The sequence below is a fragment of the Drosophila subpulchrella genome, chromosome 2R, assembly GCF_014743375.2.
Source record: "Drosophila subpulchrella strain 33 F10 #4 breed RU33 chromosome 2R, RU_Dsub_v1.1 Primary Assembly, whole genome shotgun sequence".
In the NCBI taxonomy this organism is placed as follows: Eukaryota; Metazoa; Arthropoda; class Insecta; order Diptera; family Drosophilidae; genus Drosophila; species Drosophila subpulchrella.
Window position 1 is genome coordinate 14,675,636 of NC_050611.1, and position 9,543 is coordinate 14,685,178.

Consider the following 9,543-nt stretch of genomic DNA (forward strand, 5'->3'; position numbering starts at 1 on the left):
AATATGCAAACTAAGCACAATGACACAGATTTTCATTTTCATTAGCCCCCCGAGTGAACTGGAGCTGATGAACTGAACTGTTTTCAGCTGGGTTCTGTTCTGGCCCGGTCAGATTGACTGACTGACCGAGTTCGCCTTGCTCCTTGCTCCACGTTGTGCAATGACTGATTAGAGCTCGGGGGCAGAACAACGTAACGAACACCAACAGCCGGCGGCCAATGGCCCCACATCCCAGCAGCACATCGGACCAACTTCCCACCGGGGGCCGAGTGACAGCCAGGATCTGAGCCAGCGTTGATAAAAGAAAAGGCAGCAGGAAAAACCACAATACTGACTGGCCAAAATGAGAGAGCTGCCTCCCTGGATCCACAGCGTGCACTGAAAATAATAGTTTTCAAAGACCTATAACTGATTAGAATACTTAGTCAGGGTTTCATAGAAACAAGAGGCTATATACCTTCATGTTTTGAATTTTAGGAAATAAAATATGAAATTTTTTTAATTCTATATCAAAGTATTAGAGATGAAAAACAAAAAATATTTCGAACATTAAGGATCAAAATTTAAATTCTTAAAGGAACTACGAAACTGTCCATTTTCAAGATCAAAACTTTTCTAAAAGACTTAACGACTTATAAGGTTTGTCAGCTCCCTTTAAATATTAGAATATAAAAATTATTATAATAATGTTTTAATTCAGATAGATTTTTTTTCCGTGCACATAGCATGCAACATGGACTTGGTCATGGCCGTGCCAACATTGCACTTGATTAGTGGATGCACCGGCAGCAACAAAAACAACCACTATGGAGCGGCTGCCGATCTGCGTGGGTCTGGAATGGGGTCGCTGGTAAGACCGTGATTTGGTGGGAAGGAGGGGGAGGGGCAGAGTTCGGGGGCGGTACGGGGGCGGGCGGCCAAATCTGGTTACTTGCCAGCTTTCAGCTCCGCTTGCTCTCGCATGCGTTTCATTATGTCAAACAGTCAATCATGCAAAACAGTTTCGGCTACCGACAACCATTTGGCTTCACAATTGTCTAAGATACGGTGGGTCTAACAGATTTGAGGTTCACCACATTAAAAGAAAATGTTGAACAAGGCTCTGCGGTAGCTAAATCGTCATGGGCCTTATTACTTGATTTAGGCAACTTATACAAAGATAAGATTTGACATTACAAGTACCTACTCAAGAAAATAGAAAATGTATGTTTGAAACGTAATTTAAAAAATTTTGTAAAATGTTTAATAACATATTTATAGTTAAAATTGCATATATGCATGTTTAAAATATTATAAGTACTAAAATAAATGAATAGAAAATTCTAAAAATGTCTTTTTCAAATCTTAAAAGGTTACATTTTTTTCAATAATTGTTTTGGTAACATGAATTGTTATTAATTATTTTTTTGAAAATTAAATTAAGCCAAATATACATTTTGTAAATTTTTTACATCCCAGCCAACTACATATTTTCCACTGTACGTCTCCAGTGGCAGACCACATGGACCGAGCCCCCTGCAGTGGCCCAAACCAACATCATCAGGAGCCAAAGAGGAGGCTAGCATGTTAAGCATATGCAAAGTCGAGCACCGAAATGCAATGCTTTTTGAACTGCTCTGATTCCCAGCCATGGCCACAGCCTGTGAGATGGACCACACAGTTGGCAGGATTTTCCTTTGCCGATTTGCCGTTTGGCAATTGAGCGGAAACAATTGCACGTGGAGGAGGCCAGAAGAAAAGGGCCGCCTCGCAAAAAAAACACTTTAAGGCATCGCAAGTGCAGCAAATGAGTTTCAAATGAAAACAAATCGACCGACGCACAACAAAGCCTCAAAGGCGGCGGCAATCAAGGAGCAAAATGGAAGGAGCAGGGGCAGCCAGGATCAAACGGGGCGACTGATGCAAAGTGCAGGAGATGAGTCCTAACTGCCGCTTAGCTGTGGGCCGGCTCAAAAAATGGCACAAACAATGGAGGACAACGGGCACAGGAGGTCCTGTCCAGGTGACAATAGCCTCTAAGGCGACGTTTTCCTCCGGCTTTTCTCTTGCGGGGATCTGAAGACCCCATTGTTCGATCTAGAAACCACACGCAATAGCCAAAAACGATGACGTTGACAATAATTTCGGTTTGGGAATCGTATTAAGGTGCGTTTGTCAACCGGCCTCTTCGTGTGTGGCTACAAGTGCGGCCCGTAGCAATTAGAGGTCTTTGGTAACTCGCCGCTCGACCCTAGAAAATTGGTTAATAAAGGTGGGAATACTGTCATGTTGTATTTATATATACTTTATATACTTGTTCCTCCCACTTTGATGCTCGCCGCCCGATGAGTGTGCGAATCTGGAGGACCGGCTTCTTTGAGGTTCTTTCAATATTTTGACAGCCACAACAATCGCATCAGAGAAAGATTGCAACCTATTCAGAGCGAAGGCGTTCCCACGTTGCCCAAAGAAAGTTGGTCGATGGAGGCCCCACCCTTTAATCATAATTATTACAAATTTTTGCCTTAGACAGGAATCTCAGCCTGGGGCGCTTTTCCCAGTTTACTGTTACGGGTATCATTTTTATTAATTACCCAGAGAGGTGCCTAATTACGCTGGGCAAAAGATTACAAAAAAAAAGCACTGCAAAAAGGCAAAGGCCAACAGCTGTTGGCTGAAACCCAGACTACTGAGCCAAGCTGAGCTGAGCCCTTGGCTTCATGGCCACATTGACGCGTTCACACCTCGCCAGAAAAAAAAAGGAAAAAGCCAAAAAAAAGAGACAAGAAAGCCTAAAGCTGTTCACAGAGCCAAACAGGCCAGTTTAATAAATATTTTCGTATAAAAATTGCAGCTGTTTAAGAGGGTGACGCCCCCAAGAAGCTGGCAGAGGGATTATGACCATGTCCTGAGACTAAATATTGTGTAATTCCACCTGCACACTTCACGCTGCCTCCGCTAATTTTATCATTCTTGATTTTGCACGCTTGTGATTTTATTGCCGTGAAATTGCCAATAATTATGAGAGAGTGCGAGTTCTGCTTCCCCCCGTTGGGTTTCATGCGTTAATCAGGTTTCAGGCCCTTTTCTTCATGGAAGATTTTATCGGCCTAATCGGCGGAGTAGATTCAGAGCAACGGGGGAAACTCCGATTGGCAATTTCAGAACTCGCGGGAAACTCGAAAAACTCTTCTCATTATGCGATGGGGCTTTTGGCAGTTGTTCGCTTCTTTAAGCCGCTTGGCGAAAACTTCATGGCAACTTTAATTTGGCATTTTCGCTGCCTTTCCCTGCTTTTGCCCTCTATCTCCCAGAGATCTCGCTCTGTTTTCCTCCATTCCCCACTTGTTGCTACTCTGTGTTTGGCACAAATTGGCTTAAGCCCGCACAAAACGCTTTTCATCATCATGGCAAAAGTTTTCCGGCTCCGCTTTCCGCGCTTTTGTCACAAGTTTCGCTTTTGCATGCAGTTCTTTATCCCCAGAATTTCCATTCCCTTCCCGCCAAGCGCGAGTAATTGCATTGCATGTTGCGCTGCATTAAACATTAATAATTTCACTTTACTCCATTTTTGGCATCGCCTTTGGCTTACGTTTGCAGCGCGGCCGTTGTCGCAAAAAGTCGTTATCATTTGGGGGCCATAACTGGTTCGCAAATGAGAAATTCTGGGAATGCCCTCTGAATAGATAATGTTATTTTATTGTCTCCTCTTGCTTGTTGGTCCGCGGGACAGTAAGCCATATATTAGCTTAGAGTTGCTTAATGGAGAGAATTTTAAAATTTAATGGGAAAAATATGCATTCGTTACTGGAACAAAGTGAATTTCTAGTGCTGAAAATATGAAATTATTTCAAAATGGATAATAAATGTTATTAAGTTCTAAATGTTTATAAAAATATAGCTTAAAATACGTTTTTTTTTTACCTTTCGAGTGCCTCGACTATCAGATAGCCGTTACTCAGCTAAAAAGGGCAAAAGCAAACTATCATCGTTCATCTGGACGGTTTTTAAAGTTTTTGGGCGGATTTTGGGCGCTAGAGTGGACGTGGCAAATATTTTTAGGTCAATCGATAGGTATTTACAAAAACTAAAAAATAATAATATTAAAACTTACTAAACTCTCTAGCTTTTATTATGACCTGACTAACAGCTTTCAGACGGACAAACGAACATACAAACGTGGCTAGATCGACTCGGCTAGTGATCAAGAATATATATAAGATTTAGGTTCGAAAAAGCTGCCTTCTTACTTGTATGTACTTTTAGCCTTAACAATAATTTAAGGCGAACAAACTAAAGTAAACATCATAACCTAAACGGTGTGACCAGCTTGCAAATTGTTCGCAAGTTAAAATATTTTAAATCTTAATTTTCATTATAAGTACATGCCCATAAATATTATTAAGGTATAAAGACTTACAATATTTTAAATAAATGTTGCTAACTGGCAATAGTAAAATTTTACAGAGTTGCCATGGCTTTTAAAGGAAATAGGGTGACAACTCTGTTTCCAGCAGATAGGCTTAATCGAACAAAAATTGCAGTCGCAGCAACCCGATTGATTTGTGAAAAAAATTGACGTCTGACAATTCAGTACCACATTTCACATTAATAAAATTGATTTCAAGCTGTGAACACTTGTCGTGACAAAATTATTTTTCCTCGCGCGATGCCAAGTCCGTCGAAAGTCGAATTGTTTATTTCGTCGTGGCACATTCTATAATACATTTGCGATGAATCAGGAGCTAAGGAACTTGTTCTGAAATCCTCCTATAGTTTCCGAGATAATTATAATCAGGTAATATTTTAATTTTCATTGTAAGTAAATGCCGAAAATTTGTTATGAGGTAAATATATTTTCTAAAATGTTTTTATAATAAATATTGCTCACGGCCGATAAAATGTTACAGAGTTGCCATGCCCTTTTAGTGAAATTGGGTGACAACTCTGGTTCTCAGCACATAGGTTTAGGTTTCATAGAACTAAAATTGCAATCGCAGCAACCCGATTGATTTGTGAAAAAATTTGACGTCCGACAATTCAGTACGACATTTCACATTTATAAAATTGATTTCAGGCTGTGAACACTTGTCCTGCATAAATTATTTTTCCTCGCGCGATGCCAAGTCCATCAAAAGTCGAATTGTTTACTCCGTCGTAACAGGTAAGACCTGCCTCATATTCTTCTGACGTGAAGGACACGGAATTCACGAATCTCTTGTTTAGCAACGAAATGCTCCAGAATATTCTTTCGGATGACGGTGAAGAGCCCTAAGAATATGACGACCACGAAGGGTCAGAAAAAGCGCAGAAGGAATTCCAAGTTTTTTGACAGGTAGGAACGGAAACAAATAATTTCATTTATTGCTGAGCTGCTAAAATGTTTTCCGTACATTAAAATGGGTTTTCTTATATTTAGGGCCCAAATGCCTGTAGAAGATTCAGAAATAAATGAAGCCTTAAAATCAGACACCTTTGCCCGAACTCCTTCCGTCCTGGTAAGCTATATTTAGTAAGTTAGGCGAAAACTGCAAGTCACTTCATTATAACCATTTCAGTGCTCCGATCCTAGAACCGTCGCCCTGCAAGTTTTGTGTGCAGGGTGTCGCTTTGAAGTTGGCCAACCAGGGGAGCTCTGAACCCATTCAATTAGATCCGTCGAGCAGCTAATGCCACCACCGAGATCATCAAGGGTACTCAAAGCTCTACGATTACCAACCCAGAATAAGTTGAACCTCGCAAAGTTGATTCTGTAGAGCCGGAGTTCGGAAAACGTGTGCACGGTGAAGAGTTTCTGGAAACTTCTAGAGACTTCTGAACATTCCTGACTTTCCTGAACATTTGGGTTCATCAGCTTTTTGGCTATTTCGCTTTTAAAGCCAACGGCTCCTGGTTCTGCGGATATTGGCTTTGGATCAATTCCGCAAAAGCCCCACGATGAGTGATAGATTCCGGAGGGGATACAGCTATGTAGCAAGACCATCTCCCAGCAACTGCAACTTATAATAGGTAAGGAGTGCCTCAAGTCGGCGGAGCAATTGCGCAGATCGGATAACATTACGCCCATTCCAGTTCGTCAGGAGCAGTGCCACAGAAGATCCGGATCCTCAGAAGTCCTGCCAAATCTTAAAGCGAGCCCTTGCGCCGGCGTTTGGAAATTAAGTTCTGTAATCTGTTCCACTCTTCAAATGAACACAAAGTTGTGTCTTGAGATGGCTGCAAAGAAATTGGATAATACCGTCTTCAAAAGCGACATAGGTGGAACGAAGTGCGAATCGCGGTCTGGCGGACATGTTTGGAGCAGCTTGTGGCACGGATCGACCCTGTCTTGGCCACGATATCGCTTAGGGTTTCGTTCACCCATTCCTCACTTCTTCTGTTTATAATCATCAACGTGCCATTGGTCATCATCAATTGCAAGTTGATGATTATAAACGGAAGAAGTGGGAAAATGATGATCGAAACCCTAAGCAATATCGTGGCCAAGACATAGGGACGGTGAATATTTAAGGTCGATCCCTCCCAGAAGCTACTCCAAATATGTCTGCGAAGCCTCAAATCGGACTTCAATTACTCCTATGTCGCTTTTGAAGACGGCGTTGTCCATTCTCCTTACAGCCGTCTCAAGATCCAAATTCGTGTTCATTTGGGCATAATCAATGGCTCGTTGATGGTTATGAACGGAAGAAGTGAGAAAATGATGGCCGAAGAAAATCCTGCTTTGGGCGAGCTATCGGATGCCCCAAATCAATCAGAAATCGAAGTAAAGAAATTGGGTCTTTACTTTGATTTCTGGTTCGTTTGGGGCATCCGTTAGCTGGCCACACACACATAAAAATATTGTTCAATGTTTACACAGTTTAATAAAAAATTATTTTTCTAATTCTGAGTAGATTCCTTGATAATATGAATATATCACATCAGGGTTTTTTGGTACTCCGATTTTAGTCGAAACAAGAGAAAACGGTATGGTCGATGGACTTGACTATCAGACACCCGTTACTCAAATCAAAGGAGTGCGTGAGAGATGGAGATATGCATGCAGCAAATCGCCTTTTTCCGATATTTCACACCAATTTATATTAAAGTGGCTTATTAGATTTAGAATTCATTAATATAGAAATTTTTACGAAAACGTAATTCGCTATTCATATTACTTTTTAAGATAACCACGATATACAGGAAACAGAAATCTGCATTTAAAAATAAATAATGGGGAACGTTTCGATATGTATCATAATATGTACCACAGTAGGGTTTTTATAATTTGAGCCCGATCGCTTTTTATTTTTTTAGGTAAAAGCAATATATTAAAGACTATAGCTTAATCACAGCTCTAAACCTCTTTTGATTTTGTCTTAAATTCTATTTTCCCCGGCAAGACTAAGTAGGTACAACGGAAGCCTATGAGTCTTACTTCCCTGCACCGGATTCACAGTGAATCACTTTACATCACTTCCTGTCCCCTGGCCACCTTCCCCCCAAACAAGATTCCCATTTCGGCACGCTTATTAACAAAGGCCGGCATTAACTTCTGCCTTTCGGACCACGTGACATTTGTCTTAGCCGGCTCAGCCGGCAGCGGGCCATTTAGCCACGCTTTTTGTTGCCAAAGGATAATGGCCGTCCACCCGGCTACCAGGTGGGTGCACTAAGTGCCGCTCAAGGTGAGATCCCATCCCGCTGCCCCTCCCCGTTTCGACCATCCCATCCCGTCATAATTTGCTGTGACTAACTGCGCTTTGTGCGCGTGCAGCGGCAAACTGGACACACGTACCGCGATTGGCCACGCATGCGCAGGGTCCACTGTCCCGAGAACCGATCCAGGGTCCAGATTTCAGAGATCGTAGTGCTGAATCCATGGTAGTGCCCTGTGCCTAGTTAGTAGCCGGGAAATGTCAACTGCCGGCTGGATGTCCAATTTGGCACGCTCCGAGCTGCCTGTGCAATCAACTTAATGGCATGTCATAAAATGCAATTTCAAGGCTTCTGCCTCCGATTCGGTAGTCCTGCGACTTCTGCTAAATCTTTTGTGCCTTGGCTTCGAGGAATTCCGGACGACCGACCGCTGGTCATACGTTGCAAATATTTTGGCCCAAACACAGTGTCAAGCTGCGCCAAAGTGTCTCGAAGGACCCAGAACTCTCTCCTTCAAGGAGATTTCAACTCGTGCTGCGTGCCATCCTGGAAAGTTGTTTTGTTTGCGAATTAGTTGGAAGCTAACTGTTGTTTATAGTGTTTAAATAGTCTGCGGTTTTCGCTCAGTTTCAGCTGTCATTCAAAACAATAAGATGCATCTGTTCGGTAGTGGAATATTCCCCAGTTGAAGGGCCACCACGCAATCACGCCCTTGAGAAATGTAGAGATTCAAAAGGTTTTGGGAAAGTAAAAATGGATTTTTTAAAATTTATTTAAAGTTGTTGTACCCAGAAAAAAATAAATAATACTTTTTAGGAACGTTCGCAAACATTTTAAGCAATGTAGTCGTCAGAAACTATTTTTTAAGGGGTATGAAGGAAATATTTATTTGCACAAAGAAATATTTTAACGTTTCTTAGAGAATAAAATAAATTAACATTTTTATACAACCATTAAATATAACAAATAAAGTAGTAAGCTGAATTTTTTGTAGGGCTTTAAAAATATTTGAGCATTTTTGCTTGCTCCCAAAATATCTGTATATCTGTTTTTATCTGCAATGGATAAAGGGATACTACCTTTAAATGTTGAAAATTGTATTATTTTTCTTCTGAACCAATAAAAGAATATATATATATAGTTCCCACTGTAGTGAACTGCCTACTTTGTACCCAAAAACATATGCAAATTCTGCAATGATTTCTGTTACACTTATATTTTCTTTATTTTAATCCGACTTGTCTAGTTGACTGAAATCCATGGCCGGCAGAAATTGAATCTAGAGCAGATGTGGCATCCACTTTTGCATTTAGGGCAATTGCCAACAATTGCAGCTAATTGGGCCGAACACACTCGACTCCAGGGTCCAGAGTCCAGAATCCAGGCTCTTCTAAGCTGCTCTAAGTACTGCACTTGGAAAATTGAATATTAATGCCCGGATTCCACTTGAGGTGGCCGGCAAATTGCGACCATGGCATGCAACAAATTACAGACAAGCCTCTCTGTTCCTCCCAAAACGCAATTGAGCGAGCAATTTTGCGTTGCAAGACGCATTTCCATTCGCCACGCCACACAGCCAAGATCGCATTTGGATCGCATCTGAGCCCCTGGGCAGCTGAATGCAGAAACAACTCGGCTGAGCTGAGCTGGTCTGAGCCAAAAAGGACATTTCATTAGCACTTTGGCATCTTCTACGCATCGCACAGTGGAAGTCCTCAGTCGAGCGTTGAAAATTCGGGTTCGTCACGAGCGATTTGCTCTTTTCACAATTTCCTCATCCAAAGGCCTATGGGTCCTCGTGTGTGTCCCCTGACATCCCTAGTCCCGCCATACCATCCCAACTGAGCCCGGTAAATGTGTGTCAACCTCGTAAATCCTGTTTGAAATTAAGCGCGCTGCAGGCAGGCGGCCTGTAACGAATTTCTT

The 9,543-nt window shown here is 41.8% G+C and overlaps 1 long non-coding RNA gene across 2 annotated transcripts; it reads left to right on the forward strand.

The window, feature by feature from the left end:
* The first annotated feature begins 4,644 nt into the window (after positions 1-4,644).
* On the forward strand, positions 4,645-6,725 carry LOC119550890. 2 transcript variants are annotated; one of them, XR_005219510.1, is made up of 6 exons: positions 4,645-4,777; positions 4,890-5,143; positions 5,206-5,314; positions 5,399-5,477; positions 5,538-5,988; positions 6,052-6,725. It is a non-coding gene; the product is annotated as an uncharacterized LOC119550890 (long non-coding RNA). The 2 variants fall into 2 exon arrangements; XR_005219509.1 differs by having other exon boundaries at positions 4,648-4,777; positions 5,057-5,143.
* Positions 6,726-9,543: the final 2,818 nt, after the last annotated feature.